The following is a 17,858-nucleotide window of genomic DNA, read 5'->3' on the forward strand; positions in this document are numbered from 1 at the left end:
CTCCAGACGTCTACAGTTACAACTGACAATGTGATCGTCGTATATGACTGACTCAAACATAATACAATTTTAGTGCACCTATTGCAAAAAATACTTATTACCTTTCTGAGAGAGAAATTCGGTTCTGAAAATTTAACAATTATTTTATTTCTCCGATGGAGCAGCAGCTCATTACAAAAATCACAAGAACTTCATCAATATTAGATACATTAAAGCGATTTTTCCGTACCTGTTGAATGTTTTTTTGCCGCCGCACATGGAAAAAGTACGTGTGATGGACTCGGGAAACTTGAAAGAGACTTGCTGCAAGAGCAAAATATGTCACTAATAAGGAATACGAAGCGGAAGCGTCACTCCTGTGGCTTTCGTGGTACATTATTATTATTATAATTATTATTTTTTTTAAAAAAAGAAACTCTTTTTCCAGCTTGGACACGGTAGCTGTCGCTTTTTTTATTAGTAGTACTTTAAATGCAGTGTTGCAAACTGTTTTATACATTAAAACCATCTGGTACAAACAAATTGTTACTAAAAAACAATTTTATTGAAAGTTCCCATTACTGTCCCAACTTCTATTTCCGTTATATTATAGAGTAAGCTTGTGTGTAAATAATATGCGAGTTTTAGAAAAATTGAAGATATGCATCCTCAAAAGTTTAAGGTCAAAAGGTCATACTGGGTGACCTTAAATAGACATTCTTTCTGAACTAGGCATGCGATATATCGTTGGAAAGCTTATTTTATGCTCTTTCAAACAAAACAAGAATCAGCTCTCTATACCAATTAGATCAAGAGCAGTGTTGTCCGAAAGTTTCGTGTATGTACCAAAGTTGACGACTTTTTCGTATTTTTGAGCCCCCATAATTCAAAAACTTCGTCATACAGGAAGCTACAACTTTGCAGAATTCCATATATCGACCATCCCTACGAAATACTAAAATTTGGTAAAAATCTAAGATGGTCGGGTTGTAGGCTTTGTTGATTTCACATGGAATGACCCACATCTTTTCTGTGGAGACAAATTCACGTGATAGAAAGAACTAGTAATACCTATCATGATATAGATAACACACTGTTTGGAGTTTTTAGTTCAATAGAGCGCCTTTTAGATGTACGTCTTCACATTTGACACTGATTAATATATATGCAGGGCTTCCAGCTGTCCTATTTTTCCTATATTTTGGAAAATTTTTGTATATTTGACTTATATATGTTCTATATTTTCATCTTGTCCGTTATTTCCTATATTTTTCAGTGATTGAACTATTAAAAGTACAGGCCAAGGACTAAATTGTTACATATTAGCAATATGCTGAATGTATCTTAGCATATTTTTGCTGAGGGAGTAGTCCCTAATCCTCACTATTATTTAAAAAAAAAAAAAAATCCTATCCTTCTATGTCCATTCTTTTTTCTTTGTTTCCTATGTGCGTAGTCTTTCCTAATGAAGCTATGCTCTAGTTTCTTGTAACGCAAGCTGTGTTAGCATTCTCTTTCAGCAGTGTGTGTGCAGCAGTATTGGCTAGGCATGGAAGTGTGTTGGTATTCACGAACATATTCCAACGCCTTCCAATATTGCTGTACATAATATGCAGGGTTCCCACACGCTTCCTGGAAAACTTGGAAATAAAAGTGTGTCGTGGAACGCCCTGGAAAAGTTACGGAAATCAGGAAAATTATTTATGAATTGGAAATGTCCTGAAATTTATGATGTATAGCAGTTGTTAGAAGTGTGTATATATAATCTGCAGAGCTATGATGAATGAAATACTGTTACATTATTTACTTTAGAAGGAAATATGTTGATCAAATAATCAATGCTTAGATTCAAATATTTCATTACAGAGAAATAAGTTATCAATCTTCTTTTTTCATTAGAAAGATACAAAGTAATGAAAAATGAAGTTAATTTATAAATAAAAAGAACTAGAAGTATAGTAGAAAGGTAGAGAAAGTTATTTTTGCATGTATTCAAACTTATATATAAATAACGACATGTAAAAAGTGTTAAATGCCTTGGTAATCCTATAAATAACAGTTAACTATTTCTTTTTCTTCTAAGGTAGTGCGAATATGTTCTAAATTCTAACAATATTGAAGCTGCATTTTTTTAAAACCATTTTCAGTGCCTTGTTTAAATTTTATTGTTTGCACAAAAATCATAAAAACAAAAGAAAAAGTAACGTGAAAAGTGTAAATCAGAATGTATGGAGAGTTGGTATCCTTGGAAGAAATAATACTTCCAGTTGCATTACTAATTGGTGTTTGAGCATTGTAGTCGAAATTGTTGATACCCTGGAAAATCTGCAGTGAATGTTGGAAAAGTTTTGGAAGGTTGCCGAATGAAGAGTGGCCTTTTTTTTTTTTTTTTTTTTTTCAATACATTTATATTTTTTTCTGTGCTTCAGAGCGTAATATTTTATTGTAGAAACCAAACTGTCGTATATTTTTTCAATGTCCTGCTGGGAGACCTGTATATAGTTTTAGGTTTAATGTTCAGAAGAATGTAATTTTTATTCGTGTTTTTACCATTGTTAAATGGGTCAAATTTACAGGTTAATGGATTTATGAATGTTGCAGTAACAAGAAAATCTGACGACTGATGGGGACTTGCCAGGTTGCTGTTGACCAGTTGAATACCACTGAGACTAGTAACTTTGATTTTGGTTGTTGCTATGTCTCACCTTACCATCTATTTGCTGGCAATTTGTGAAACCAGCAAGGCAGTGCGAGGGAGAAGAATATGAAACAGTTAGCCGAGAAATTTTCAAGTTTAGAGTAGATGAAATGGCATTGTAAGTAAATTTCAATTCTTTCCAACCCTTTCAGACCTGACTTCTATTTTAGGTTTATATGCAGTAAACAAATGTAAGATTTTTTTTTTTTTTTTTATATATATATAAAGTTAATAGTTCTTTTGATGGTAGCTACAGTAGGATTTAAAAACGGTACGGTGCTCAGAAGCTTCAATAAGTTTGGCGATCACTGATTAAATGTATACAGGGCTGTCTAGAAAGTAACTCACGTTTTGAAATAAAAAAGACAAGTGAAAGTAGACTTTTTAAATATTATACACTTTCAAGCGTCACCCTGACACTACTCTCCGACATACTCGCCGTACAAATTAGGTACTAATCATAGCGATGAACAACCTTACGAAGTCCATTGTCATAAACGACTGGTAGTCACTTGATGCGAGATCCAGGGTATATAGCAGATTGTCGAAAACTCCCAATGAAAGGCCTGCAAGAGTTCCTGAGTTCACTTGACCCGAGTGCGGGCGGGCGTTATCATGAAACAGGAGTTTTGCACGTAGTTTCCCCTCGGCGTTTGTTTTGTATTGCTCTTCGCAACTTCCGTAATATATCAGAATATTTTTCAGCGGTAATTGTTGCACCACTTCGACCAGTATATCTTCCCTATTCCAAAACAGTAACCATATTTTCTTCCAGACATGGTTTGTAGGCATTTTCTTTTTAAATGAACTGTTGTGGACATTTTTTTTGGGTCCATAATTAACTTGCTTAACCCAAATCTTGTCTCCAGCAGCGATCGATCAATAAAGGAATAGCCATCTTTGTTATAGACCTCAAGGAATTTCAAGGCGGTTGCTGTGCGCCTGAATTTGTGTTCCTCTGTGTCAATATTTTCGTTACCCATGTTACACAAAACTAACGGTAGTTTAACTTCTGAGCCACAACTTCATGCAATAGGATCAGTAAAATTTGTGGAAACTTAAACGATAGCTCTGTTATCGTAAAAGGGGCGATTTTCACGAATTTTGGCATTGAATTTTGCTATCAGTTCATCTATCACAGTGCTCAGTCACCCTCTCAGTCTTCATTGTAAATGTTTATGCTGCTATCTTTAAGCTTGAAGTACCAATACTTGCCTCCACTTTCACTTATCACATCTTTCTTCGTGAAGTTCACACAGTTGTCGATAAATGTCAGTTGGTTTAGTGTTTTCCCCAACAAAAATCGTATGACTTCATAACCAACGAGATCTTCAATCCTAGCACACATGTAAACAATGTATTATGAACAGAGAAGACACAACACGAACTTCACACGTCCAACCTGGATGTGAACTAAACGGGCGGAAGTTCCTGCACAAAATGGCGTCACTCGACCCATCCCTAACGGCGTCCCACCGAAACGTGAGCAACTTTCTTAATAACTCTCGTACTTCAGTATCTTTTTAAAAAAAATCATTATTGTTATTACATAACAAACTTTTGTATTATTGGTTTCAACAATATACCATTCAGCTCTATAGTAACAAGTGTGAACGGTTTTTAAGAGTTTGATAGATGAAGGTCTTGTTAGTGAAGATCCTGTAAGTTTTGTGGTATGTATTTTGCAATAATATTTTTCACTAATTCAATTTATACACTTTAAGATACTTGAAACTTTAATTCAGCTTTAATTTCAACTACAAAGGAGATTCAGGCAAAAGTTAATAAGCATCTGAAAACTCGTGAAATTCCTTTGGTAGTATGTTTATTTTTAAACGATCTAATTACAGAATTTTATAATAATTGTTTACTATCAAACATCTAATACTGTAATGGAATTATATACGACCAATTACAATGTATTAAGTAGACTACTTAACTGACAGATGTGTTTATATATATATATATATATATATATATATATATATATATATATGCTTAAGATACTACAAGCTCAGCTCCGTGTTGCGGTTGCCGATCGTTTTTTGTTTTCAATGTGTCATGTTGACCTTCCACTTCCGTCAGCAATAACCAGTTCACCTGTGAGTGTCGTGGTGTGGTAAAATGGGCGACCTGACAGACTTCCAAAGAGGCATGATCGTTGGTGCCGCTCTGGTTGGAGCTTCAGTGGCAACAGTGGCGAACATTGCGGGGGTATCGAAAGGCACTGTGTCCAATGTCACGAGAGCATACACAGTTCATGGGCAAACGACGTCTGCAAAGTACAACAGTGGTCGAAAGACAACCCTGTCAGATATAGAGACCGGAGGGCATTAAAACTGATTGTAGCAGCTAAAAAGAAGACCACTGCAATGACAAGTACGTCTGAACTCAATTCTGGCCTACAGAACCCGGTTTCATCAAAAACAGTGCGACGGGTACTTCATAAAATGAAAATTCATGGCAGGGCCGCTATCGCCAAACCCATGGTCACAGCAGTAAATGCGAAGAGGCGTATCCAGTGGTGCAAGGACCATAAGGCGTGGACTCGAGCAGTGGAAACACGTAATGTGGTCCGATGAATCGACCTTCACCTTGTTTCTAACAACCGGTCGTGTTTACGTATGGAGAACACCGTCGCACACCTATGATACCGACTGTTTGCTCCCAACTGTAAAGCATGGTGGTGGTTCTGTTACAGTATGGGCAGTGATATCGCGGTTTTTTGCAGATTCCATCATAGCCCTGCATGGAATGATGAATGCTAAGGCGTACGAGGCCATTTTGGGGGACCAGGTTCTACACATGGCCCAAATATTGTTCCCTGATGTTGATGGCATCTACGAAGATGATTTGGCACCCTGTTACGCTGCAAAAACTGTGAAATAATGGTTTGAGGAGCATGACCAGGAGCTATCACACCTCCCCTGGGTCCCACAATTATCAGATCTGAACATCATTGAGTCATTGTGGTCTGAGTTAGAAAGGCGTGTTCGGTCTCATTACCCTCCACCAGCATCCCTTAAGGAACTGGAGTATGTTTTGTAGGAACAATGGTACAAATTTCCACACACCACGATTCAGGAGCTGGTCCATTCCACGTCGGATTCAAGTTGTTTTGGACGCAAAAGGAGGCCCCACACCATACTAGGTATGATTTTCACACTTTTGCAAACATTTTAGTTTTTTTGTCCAACCCCTGTATTTCTGTATCAAGTTTCGTTGTGTATCATTTCGGTGACTTCCATCTGCCACCTTAAGAGCAGTGCAAGCGGTCTTGGATTCGATTCCAGGTGGGGACACTTAGTCGAAAAATGCATAAGCTTTTTTCAGTTCAGTTATCCTGAGTGATGTTTGCCTGGGTTTTTCTCATTCACACCAAGCAGATGCCGGGGTGGCACTTAACATAAATCCATGCCGCTTCCTTCCTTTCCTATTTCTTTCTTCCTTTGCAATTTCCTGGATAGTATGATTGCCGAGGGATGTCTTCCCACATACGTGCCGGGATAACATGGTAATACAGGGTGTCTATCGGTCACGAAAGTCACGGAATCAGAAAACGTCCTGAAAAAGGCACGAAGTTTAGCTTTTGGGTCACGAATTATTTTTTATCTGTGAAAATATAGGCTGGAAAATTTTGTTCTATAAAACGCCAAACTTCACCACCAAAAATGTCTCTGGTCGGCTTTAGATGCTACCAAATCGCATACAAACTACACTTCTATCGCATGCATGAAAATTCGGCCCAATTCGCACCCAAATTCGCTCTTGAGAATGTTACTAAATATTATGATTTGGGAAGGAAAAGATCACGAAAAAGTCACAAAATTTCATTTTGGAATTTTAGCAGACACCCTGTTATAGATACCGAAAGCCCAGATATCTAATTTCTAATTCTGCCTTAAGAGCATTTAACTTGAGTTCGAAAATTTTAGGAATTAGAGGGGTAATTTCATACGAGAGCAAATCAAAAAGTAATGACTGGAAATATTTACTTGGTGTTTTTCAAACTAGTCCCCCTCCTTCGGTGTATTTTTTTTTCCAGCGCGTCTGCCGTGCACCAAAATGCGTGATTCATTCAGTTTTGTGTAAGGCGTTCGCAAGTCGCTACGACTGCTTTGAAAACTTACATATTGAATGAAAAATATTGACCACGCAGCTGTTTCTTTTTAGGAAACCGCCAAAAGCATCATCTTAATTTCGAAGTGGTTTTTGTAACCCCCCAAACACTGAAACATGATTCACTCTGTGTTTCTCACTCAGGACACGAGGAATCCATTGACATTCTATTAAGAAGGGTTTGAATGTTACCATGTGACATGTTAAGGATGGGTGTAATCTGTTGGATAAATAAATATCTTGTTTTCTTCACAATGGCAGTCATAGCGATTACCATTCTATCCGTTCTTGATGGTGAGCGTCCCCATCCGTGGTGTTCCGCCTCTTCTCTTCAAAAATGCGTTCCCATCTAAATGCTGTAGCACGTGACATACTGTCTGTCTGTCTTCATAAATTTTTTGAAGTTTGTAGGTCTCGACTCCAGATTTCTTCAAACGAACATAAAATTTGACAGGCGATTTCCAACTACACTGCTTTCAACTTTGCTTCTCGCCTGTAAAATGCAAAAGTTTCAATATTTTACAGTACATTCGTTAAATATCAAGCTACTTAGGAATATAACAGTTGTTAGTCTCCGGTTTATATGTTTCCTGAAAAATAAATAAAATACTCATTACTTTCTGATGTGCCTATGTATGAAAGAGGGAAAATTTATGACCCTATCAGTAAATAGAAAATATTCACAGAAATCTTGAATTGAAACTTTATCATTTGACCTGCCAATTACGAGGGTTATTTTCAGTTTCGGGAACATGATAGAACACAAGAACATCAAAGTATAGCAATTGCTTTTAGAACACAAGAACATCAAAGTATAGCAATTGTTTTGTTTTTCAAATTACTCGCCCTTTGCAGCAATGCATTGTTTCATGCGATAGAACTACGTCTTGAAACAGTTATACCATTCCGAAGTTGTTACCTGTGAAACATGCAGTTTGGTATGTCTCGATGGCTTCTTCTGGAGTGCAAAAGCGCTTCCCACGCAAGCTGTTCTTGATTGTTGGGAACCAAAAGAAATCATTGGAGGTTAAATCAGGGGAATAAACCGGATGCGTCATGACTGTTTTCCTGTTTCATAAAATCAATTGCAGCTTCTATGTGCGAGCTGGCATTGTCGTGATGCAGAATGATTCGGCGGTTGGGGTTGGACTGCCTGCTCCTATTCAGTACTTCTGGTAGACATATGATTGTGTACCATACTGCATCGACTGTTCTACGATTCTCCAGTGGGGCAGTAGCATGATCTATCAAAAAGTGATGCAATCTGCTGTTGCGTGCACGAACAACTGTGGTTTAGGTTCATCGCGGAAAACCCACACAGCAGATTGTTGCTTGGTTTACGGTTCGTATGCATAATTCCACGTTTCATCACTTGTTAAGATGTTAAACACCAAATTAGATGATCCACACTCGAATCGTTTCGTCATAACTTTGCACCACTTCACACCTGCGTCTGTTTGTGCTTGAGTTACATTGTGTGGGATCTAACGTGCGTTCACAGCTAAATGATCATGCAATTTTGTTTGTATTTGGCTCATGCCAATGCGTAAGGTCCTCTGAATTTCAAGATAAGTCACATGTCGATTAGTGTTAATTAATTCACTAACAGCGTCAATGTTTTTTTGGCACAATGGCTGTCGGTGGATGACCTGCACGATCCTCATCACTCCGACCGACACGACCACATCTGAATTCTTGAAACCCCCGTAAATTGTCGTCTGGGATGGGGCTTCATCAGGAAAAGTAGCAGTCATCCGACGAACTCACTCTTGCTGTGTTAACCCTTGGCGAAAATCGTAATAAATCATGGCATGGAAGTGCTCTTTCGTCAGGCCGATTGTTAATCACGACCACCTCACTTCAAACTGGTACCCTGCAACGACAAAATTTCAAATTACACACTGTTTTACATTTAGTATGAACAAAGATGACAATTTATAACTACAACAAAATCTATCATGTTACCATTGTTCCTAGTACGTGATTCAGAAAACTTTCAGTGCAAGCCTCGTATCTCCTTTCTTCCAACAATATAATTAGATAAACGAAAAGTTTGCAGTACAGGATTTATGTGTACCAAGTAGGGACATTTTTTCTTTCGTATAAGTTTACCTTCTTTAATACCTGAAATTTCTTGATCTATGTTTAATAAGTGGTCTGAAGAAAGTGGCAGATACAACAGGCACCGATTTTCTTGTTACTCCATAGTGACTAACATGTTTTTCTTGTGTAAGTTTTCATCCACAGACTTGAATTAATATAAGTTATATATTGTAAATGGAAATGCTTGTTCAGTTCAGAACACTGTTGTTTTGAAGGTGATAGAATTTTATTTAATTTGTAAAAAGTCACACGTTGCCATTTTCTGGCAACAGTGTGTTCTGCATTGAACAAGCACTTGTATTTAAACAGTGACAAAACTGTAAATATAATTTTCATAACTAAAATAAATTTTGTACATAGGTGAACAGACGGAAAGGATTCATTCTAAGGGCATGGTGCACACATTGAAACAAGTAGTGAGAAGTGAAAATATCGAACAAGGCAAATCTTCCCATGAATGCATTTTAAACCTCAAAAATAAAGGGACATAGTTCGAACCGTTAAGTGTTAAGTACTTTCTAGTGCTTTGTGAACGTATGGAGTGTTTCGTTATTAAAGGACCAAAAAACCTTATTTCTAAGTGATACCTTACAGTTTTCAGTAGAAGTGTTCAGAATCATGGCCCTAACGCGGGCTGAAATATCGAATATTCAGTTTTAACAGGGATACAAAAGCATCAGATACAAGGTGAGTTCCTTTCCTATGTTAAATATGCATCCTAGACCATCTACAAGCTATTAGTTTCTTAGGACTCTTTTATTGAATGCAGTAGAGTGCTTTTGACTATCCGTTCCTGATTTTATTTTATAGCGATCAATGTTAACCAAAAGCGCAATCACTTTTATTTTGATTAGAGTGTTGAGAGATATTGTATCTGTTTGTAGAACGCTAAATAGACTGAAAAAAAAAAAAAAAAAAAACTCATCGCCTTTGTCCTCTATAGACTGCAATAGTGGTGACTCATTTCCTCTCCGTTACCATGTTAATCGCCATTTTTTCTATACAAACGTGAGTGTGTGAATGAGATGTTGAGTAAACAATGGCTGTGAAATTATTTAGAATTTTTAAATACTTTGAGAACGAAGTAAAGTTGGTGGAAAAAGACGAAAATTCTCTTGAATCAAATCACGTGTCTTCCGTAATGTATGATGGTGAATTTAAATGTTTAAAAGGCAGAGTGGAGGCAAACATGAAGATCTGAAGTGGAGGTAAGTTTGTATTCATTATTTGTTAATATAAATGCCTCGATATATTGCACAGAAGGGGAACAAACTTTATGTAAAGATCGTGTTGATTTGTCTGTATCATGTTTGTTCTGATCGAATCATATTTGCTCATTTAGTTTGCCTTAGAAATTTTACGTTTACGATTAAGAATTATATGTTGCCTACAGAATATCGAAAACCTTTAGTAAAGAATTCTAGGATATTGCTTGTTCCATTTCAGCTCAATTACATTAATGTTTACAAACAAATACATAACATATCGCCATTTATGCGTTATTTCTCAGCCATCGCTCGTGTTTGTATAGAAAATAAAATGGCGATCACCATGGCAACGAAAAGGATGTGACGTCACACTAATTCAGTCTATTTAGATCAATAATATAATGGAGGAAATTGTAGTGGATTTCCGTCATTTCTGGTTTTAGTAGAGAGTTGGAGAGGGAGATGAAATTTATTCGTAGGACGCTTAATCGATTGCAGAAAACCGCTTCTCGCTATCTATTATAGTTTTTGCTCTATAGGTATTAACTTCAAACTTGAAAATAAAACCACTTAACGTAACAGCCCTTTGTGGACTTGAGCCGGTCCAACGCCATCTGTTAGCGGCCGGCTCAAAACTACATTCAAGCTAGCGCGTCAGTGCGCTGCGTCACCCTGTTTTCGAAACAGACGTATAAGGAGCTTTGTAGACCTAGTAGCTGTCACGTTTTTTTTATTCACATAACTCCCTTAGTTTGCGTCACCGCGCTGGGTAGACGCCTAAATTTGGGAAGCACCGGCTGGAAATCGAATCCGGACATGAGTCCAATACTCTAACCACTATACTAAGGTGTCTCCTAACTTTAGACTTTTAAATCGTTCATCAATATAAACTTGGAATATGATCTTTATCAGTGAACTCTGTTCTTGGCTATTGACCTACATTCGGGCCAAAATTGATGGTAATCCATCAAGTGGTTGTGTAGATTTTTGTGGTTTTATAGATTTTTGTTCTGTCCTCTGAACGGACAGACAGGGTAAATATATAAAGGAGTTTGGGTTGGTAACTTGTAGAGGCAATTAAAGGAAGAGGAGGGAGGGAGTGCGCGCGCCCTCAAGCCCTTACGAACATCAGTTAAAAAAACATTTAATAATATTGTAAAATTTCTTGGGTAGAGCAAATATAGTACTCGGGATTTGGACTTTTCACATCACCTTTTTATTATAAAAAGTTCCTTTAGTACAGAAGTATGTACAATAATAGTTTCCTTTAAATACTTTAGGTTAGAGTGAGGTAGGAACCCGATGACCAAGCATCTTGGGCTTTGAGGTGAGATAACTCTCTTTGACCAGGTGTCGTGAGAGGGATTAAGTTTTGTGTGATTTAGGTGTGTCTCTCGGTGGCCGGGCGTCGTGAGAGAGAGAGAGAGAGAGAACGAACCCAGTGACCCTGCGTCTTAGGGCTTTAGGATTAGGTGTCTCTAAATTGACCAAGCGTCGTGAGAGGGTAGGGTAACCCAATGGCTGGGCGCCTTAGGGCTAGGTGGTTTGATCAACCTGTGGAGATTGATGCTGGTCGAGGTGTGCAGCTTCCTTTTATCCTGTAGTGTCGGCTTTTTTCGGTGATTCTCGTCCTTCCGACTGTTAGCGATGGTGGTCGACTCCTCTTCGGGACTGTCGTCTGTTTTTATTTACTATTAACACATGTAGTTCATGCGTGGTTATTGCATGACGTGTAGACATGCGGAACCTTACAATACAGGATGAAATATTTTTACCTTGATTACACAAATTTAATTTATCCTTAGTGATAATTTCGGTTGAATGTTTTACACCCAATTACTGGCTAACTTCTCAAAATTAGATTGAATTTTCTCTTACTCAGTGCCCTCTTTCTCTTGATCTATGAATTGTCTTTTGTCTGTAAGGCATCTACAGTAAACTTATATAGGTACAAATATCAAAATTTTTAAGAAGAAAGCATAAGTATCAATTAATAGTGGCTAGCATCTTGAAATTATCACCAAGGATACATTTAGTTTGTGCAATTAAGGTAAGAAATTTAATTCTTTATTATAGAATGTGCTTTTCTTTATTATAGAATGTGCTTAAAACATTAATCTCAACGTATTATAAATTGTTCGTACAGGTAAGTTGACAAATTTAGCTCTTTCTGCTCACTATAAATAAAATAACACTAAATTTCAAATATTCATGTAAAAAGTCACTGCATTTGTTCAAACATAACAAGTGTTATGTTACTGTATTCATTTTGTTTACGCAGTCATATATTGTATGGGAAATAAAAGTGTTAACATATCTTGCGTTGATTTATATGATGTATGACCCTAGTATAGGGGTGTTTGATAAGACTGAGGACCTATCTAGTTTCGAGAATGAAAATTTATCGAGTTGTCATCGGTTACTCGAAACCGTTCGAGTATTTGAAATTAACGAAGTTTCGAGTATTATCGCAAGTCCTAGTCAGAGACGGCGTGGAACAAGAAAAACTTCACCCACAACCCACTATGACCTATCGCCCACCGCGACCCACTCACTGTACCCACCATGATCCACTCCGACAAACCAAAATCATCATCAACTCTTGACTCATGATCCACGCCCTCCTCTCCGCGTAATAAAACAAGACTGTGAAATTATCACTAATCCGAGTTTGAATTTCTACAGTCAGTCGCTCAAACACCGCTCTGCTACAATAGCGGTGGATCTGACCTTTAACGATATAAAATGCTAAAATATTTGTCATGAGCCAAATTACGATAAATTTCAATTAGCATATATAATTATTTCCTTGTTGAATTATAGATACTTCTAGTTGAAAATAGTATGAAATTTGAGTCTGAAATCAAGGTAAACTAGACTAACGTAAAGAACAAATTGTAACAGGCACAGGTATTCAGCTTTGATATCTCCTGCACAAGATTGAATTACGGTGCGTGTTCTCTCTGCGTGGCGACACGATTTGAATTCCCACGCTAAACGCGTGAGTTTCGTGTAATATGTGGTCAGTCAGACATGACTAAATGAATGGAGCGGTCACGGGTTCGATTCCCGGTGAGGGCACTCGATCGAAAAAGTGTGAAAAGGTTTTTCAGGCCAATCATTCTGAATGAGATTTTCGTAAGTTTTCTTCATTCATATCCGGCAAATGCCAGGGTGGTACTAGATCCCAGGCCACTTTCTTCCTTCCCCAATCCTTGCTTCCTTTCCTTTCCCCGGATAGTGTGCCCGCCGAGGGACGTCATTCCTCATATGTGACGGGCTAAATGGCTTTAGATGCCAAAAGCCCAGAAATCTAAATCCTAAATGAATGAATGAAAATAATTTTGCTGATATCGGATCTATGTTCGGATAAAATTGTATGATATTCACTCACGCAAGACGTTTCTGTAACGTTCCCAGTATTTGTTTCGGAAAACATCTCTATTGGGTCAAATATCGCAAAAACAAAAGTAGGTATTACTGAACACACATAGTGAAACCTGTCTTGTAACGGAAAGTACTGAGCTTAAAGATAGTTTGCAACATGCTTACTTGGAATTATTCTCTTGAAAAGTGCACTTCAAAGCATAGTACAGATTTTTTGTGTAGCTATGAATATGTAATTCTGAGAAGAGCTTCTATAGAGAACAATTGTGAACCTGAGTGTAATAGTGTCTAACCAACATAAGTTCGAAGTTTTCCATTCTCATCTGAAAATTATTTTACATAGCGTATACTTGGCATTTAGTACAACGAAACTCTCGTACAACATACGGCATTGTAGATTTGTATTACAAGTAGGAATTAAGATATATTTTGCAATTTGGATATATAATGTGTGTGTGTGAGAGAAAGGTAAGTAGTGTTTTTTGTTTTTAGGTTTTCTTTATTGTATACAAGTTTAAATGTTAAAAAGAAATTTTAGACCATTAATAGATGGGACGCATAACAAATCAATCTCACAGATGAAATCTTACTTGCAGTTACCAGCGTTATCCACATATGGAAGTACCTGCTTCTTCAGACGCACAAGCTAAGTCGGACTACCTAACTGGAAAGTAAAACACAAACCAGAAGCAAATCTGTTCCTGTGGAGTTGTATACCAACGAGAAATGTGTTACTACTTGGTGCCGTAAGTAAAGGTCATGTACAAAATATTGTTAAATACGCACTGATAGCATGATGGATAAGGAAACCCTTTTGAGAAGGGTAAAAGTTATTTTCGATTAATTTATATATGCCAGTAGATTGTCATTACAGCTTGTATATTCTGGACATGGATACCGGTATTTTCATATTGTGTAGAAGTAATATCTTTTAAAGCAATTGGCGGTCTTATTATTTTCTGTTGATGTCCTAATGACGTGACATCGAAAGTTCAGAAATCCAATTTAGTGTTGTCCGAAGTTAATTTCATCACCAGTTTGCGTACTTACAAGCATTGAAAACGCAAAGAAATTGTTTAATTAAAATTATTACCTCGTTATATTATTTATATGTAACTACAATTATTGGTTGTATTTTTCTCTGCATTATTTTAATTCACTTTTGTCAAGAAAAGTATTGTACAATTCAACGTGAGCACATACTGTGAATTGGGAAAGACTAGAGATACGTATTTTATGTATTCGAAATAATCTATTCTTGCTCTGTCAGCACGCTTCACAGGAAATGATAGGATAGTGTAGCAACGTGTTACTAGATAATACTAATGTTGGAACCCACTTTTTCTGATTTGTTAGTGTTAAATTGTAATTTTCTTCGTAAATTTTTTAGTGGGATATTTTGGATCGTAATATTTTTTCTGAAAGGAGGGAGGGCTTGAGTTGATGGGTGATCTAAAGAATATTTAGGAAAAGATATATTTTCTTAACGTATTTGTACAGTTGTAAAAAAGAAAATGGACCACCCACATCTCTTTCATAAACCTTGTATACTTATCCTAAGATAGAGTAAATCAAATGAATCTGAATCATCGTTGTCCAGTGGTCTCTCTTGTGAGATATGTGGATAGTGTACACGATTTTGGCCCAGGAGACCCAGAATCTATCCCTGGCGGGAGCTCATGTAGTTCAGATTCCACTTTAAGCTTTAGATCCACGTCTCATATAGTCTCGCTACTGAAAGTGACATTAAACTTAAAATCCAAAATCGATTTTGTCCAATCGAGATTTATTTATTTTTTAAAGACAAGGCATTGAAATGTCAGTTTGGAAAATACAATCTTGGAGAGATGGATGGCTACGTTTTCTAAACAGCACTACGTTTGGCTTAAGTTTAGGCAGAAAGTTTCAATTATTAATAATTTGAATACTTTGACAGAAATTTGGCATATATGCCCCGTCTGATTTATCTATGCCTGTGTATACGATTGATACACATATTAGTAATACATGTGTGGTAGCTGTGTATGGTATTTCCTGCCCACGAGTAGTTACTTCTACGCTGTTTATGTCCTTGGCTTTTTGTTGCTTCTCCAATGTAGAGGTTAAACAAAACTGCTGACTGTAAGTCTGGCCTCACTGTGCTTTAGTACATACAATACATATTTCCAAGAGTTTTTAATCTCTCTTATAAAACCAGAAGATAAGAAATTGGAAGTGTTTGGAATTTTTGAACAGGTTTTCGGAGCCTTAAATGTTTTGGGGAGTGATTTGCTTAGAACATTCCTTATTCTTAATCTGAAGAAAATATGGGAAAACAACCTGCTTAGTGATGTCGGTAAGTTAATATTTTATACAGCAAACTATAGTCATTACAGCAATATAATTGATTTGCTTGTTGAGACAGAAAAACATGTTTATTTTTTAGTAGATAATTAAGAGGAGAGTAAATTCATTGCATAGATTGTGTAAAAATATGTCGAGATTTCTCTTTATTTATTTATTTATTTATTATGGGAGTGTTTGTTCCATTTCTGTAAACGTTGCGTCGCCGTTTTAAAGATATTTTAAGACTACATGAATAGGTCCGGTCAACCACATAATGTTACCTTTGATGAATTGACTTATTTTTAAAGTTGTGTCCGTATATCAGCGCCGTAGTAGCCGTACTAGCGTACAGATTCTCGTGAGATCAGCGAAATCAAGCAGCGACAAGTGTGGTCAGAGGAAAGATGGACGACCTATGTTAGCATTCACTAGATGTTAGCATTACGGTGTCCGTCCAGGTCGTGAGGGCAATTGGGGAGTTAGTTGAAAGAAAAAAGTAACAAAGTCCGGTTTGGAAAGCTAACATCAACGGTGAAAGAAGTCGTAAGTGCTGATCACACATTATCCCAGAGGCATTAGTGCCTCAAACCAGCTGGTATACGTTCCGCGTTCTGAGACGTATGCCTTACCCTTGTGCTTCCTTTCTTTACGAATGTTCTTCCATTTGGAAGGATCGCCCCTCCTGTATTGATTATCCTACATCTGGTTTCTATAGTGGGCAAATCTGAAAGTACACAATAATAACAGATCAATAAGCAATTGAACCATCAGAACGTTGTACAAAGCATTAAAACCATTTTGAACAAAACTACATTGTGGTATTCTTACTGGTGACCTACCGGGCTATATCCATACATAACAATACCCTAACCAGTTGCAAGAATACATGTTAGTTTAGTTCAGGTTATTGTTAGTAACATTTGTCAACCTGAAAATTGCTCATACATTCCGATTCTGAGAGTTCTATTCATTGCTGTGATCAGTCTCGTTTTGAGCAAATGAACTAAAATGCCAAAATGAACTAAATACAAATTGCACTGGAAATAAGTATACTGTTCCGTATTTGGTTACTAATACACAATAGTTTTAACATAGTATGTATTAAGCTTATGAGATTTGCCAGACTGTTGTAATGTGTTCCTCACGAGAGCATGCGCAAACTGGCTTTTAAAGTTAGTCCCCTTTGGCAATTGAACAGTTTCACACGAACTCATAACACAGGATGAGAAGAGCAATATTATTCTATTGATCTATTTCGACCAATAAAAAATTTGGCTGACCTGTCCCAGATATTCCTGCACTAGAATCTGGTTTATAGACATCTGAGGATCCACAACTTATGTCAGAACTGTCCTTTTCTGCATAATCAACGCGAACATTTCTGAGCGTTTGTTTTGAACTAACTTCCGGAGAAGCTATCTTGTATTATTTATTTATTTATTGTCAACACAACAGGCTATAGCCCAATTACAGTTGTAAAGAGACTATTATAGGGAATCAATTTTATGATGAAATAAATTTGATTTCGATTCCTGAGAATGGACGTGTTAATTATCATACCGAGATGCACGTAGATCATGGAGAGCTAAAGTTAACGCCACGGGGCTCGAACTCCAGGTCTCCAAGTCTAAAATTTATTGTTGTTTTCCGAAAGATAAAAGAGAAAGTAAGAGCGATAATGTTACCTAATATTTATTCTACTTTTTCCCCAAAACGGTGTAACCAGGGCGCTAGGAAAAAGTAGGTGCGTAGTTATTTCGAACTTTAGGTATAGAAATCGCAGGTTAATTTCGCGGAATATCCACATGCTGCAAAGCTGGAAGAGATATGACATACTAGTCTGGTGCTACAATAAACAAAATGATCTACCAAAGTTTGGAGAGGATAGAAAATTAAAATGGCAATGCAACAAATGACAACAGTTACATGAAATTTAGGTAACAGTGATAAAATTTATTTTTAAGAATTTAAAAATGAATTTTAAAAAAATCATAAATTAACAAAATAACAATGACATGGATCTCTCAAAAAAAAAAAAA

At 36.9% G+C, this 17,858-nt stretch overlaps 1 long non-coding RNA gene across 1 annotated transcript in view; it reads left to right on the top strand.

Moving 5' to 3' along the window:
• LOC145678859 (uncharacterized) overlaps positions 1-15,517 on the top strand; it is a 36,226-nt gene extending 20,709 nt beyond the window's left edge. Inside the window, exons 3-5 of the long non-coding RNA XR_014130442.1 lie at positions 2,556-2,795; positions 9,260-9,586; positions 14,091-15,517. This is a non-coding gene — a long non-coding RNA (uncharacterized LOC145678859). The remainder of the gene's footprint in view (positions 1-2,555; positions 2,796-9,259; positions 9,587-14,090) is intronic.
• The last annotated feature ends 2,341 nt before the right edge of the window (positions 15,518-17,858 follow it).

Source organism: Thermobia domestica, chromosome 2 (assembly GCF_964235325.1).
Source record: "Thermobia domestica chromosome 2, izTheDome1.hap1.1, whole genome shotgun sequence".
In the NCBI taxonomy this organism is placed as follows: Eukaryota; Metazoa; Arthropoda; class Insecta; order Zygentoma; family Lepismatidae; genus Thermobia; species Thermobia domestica.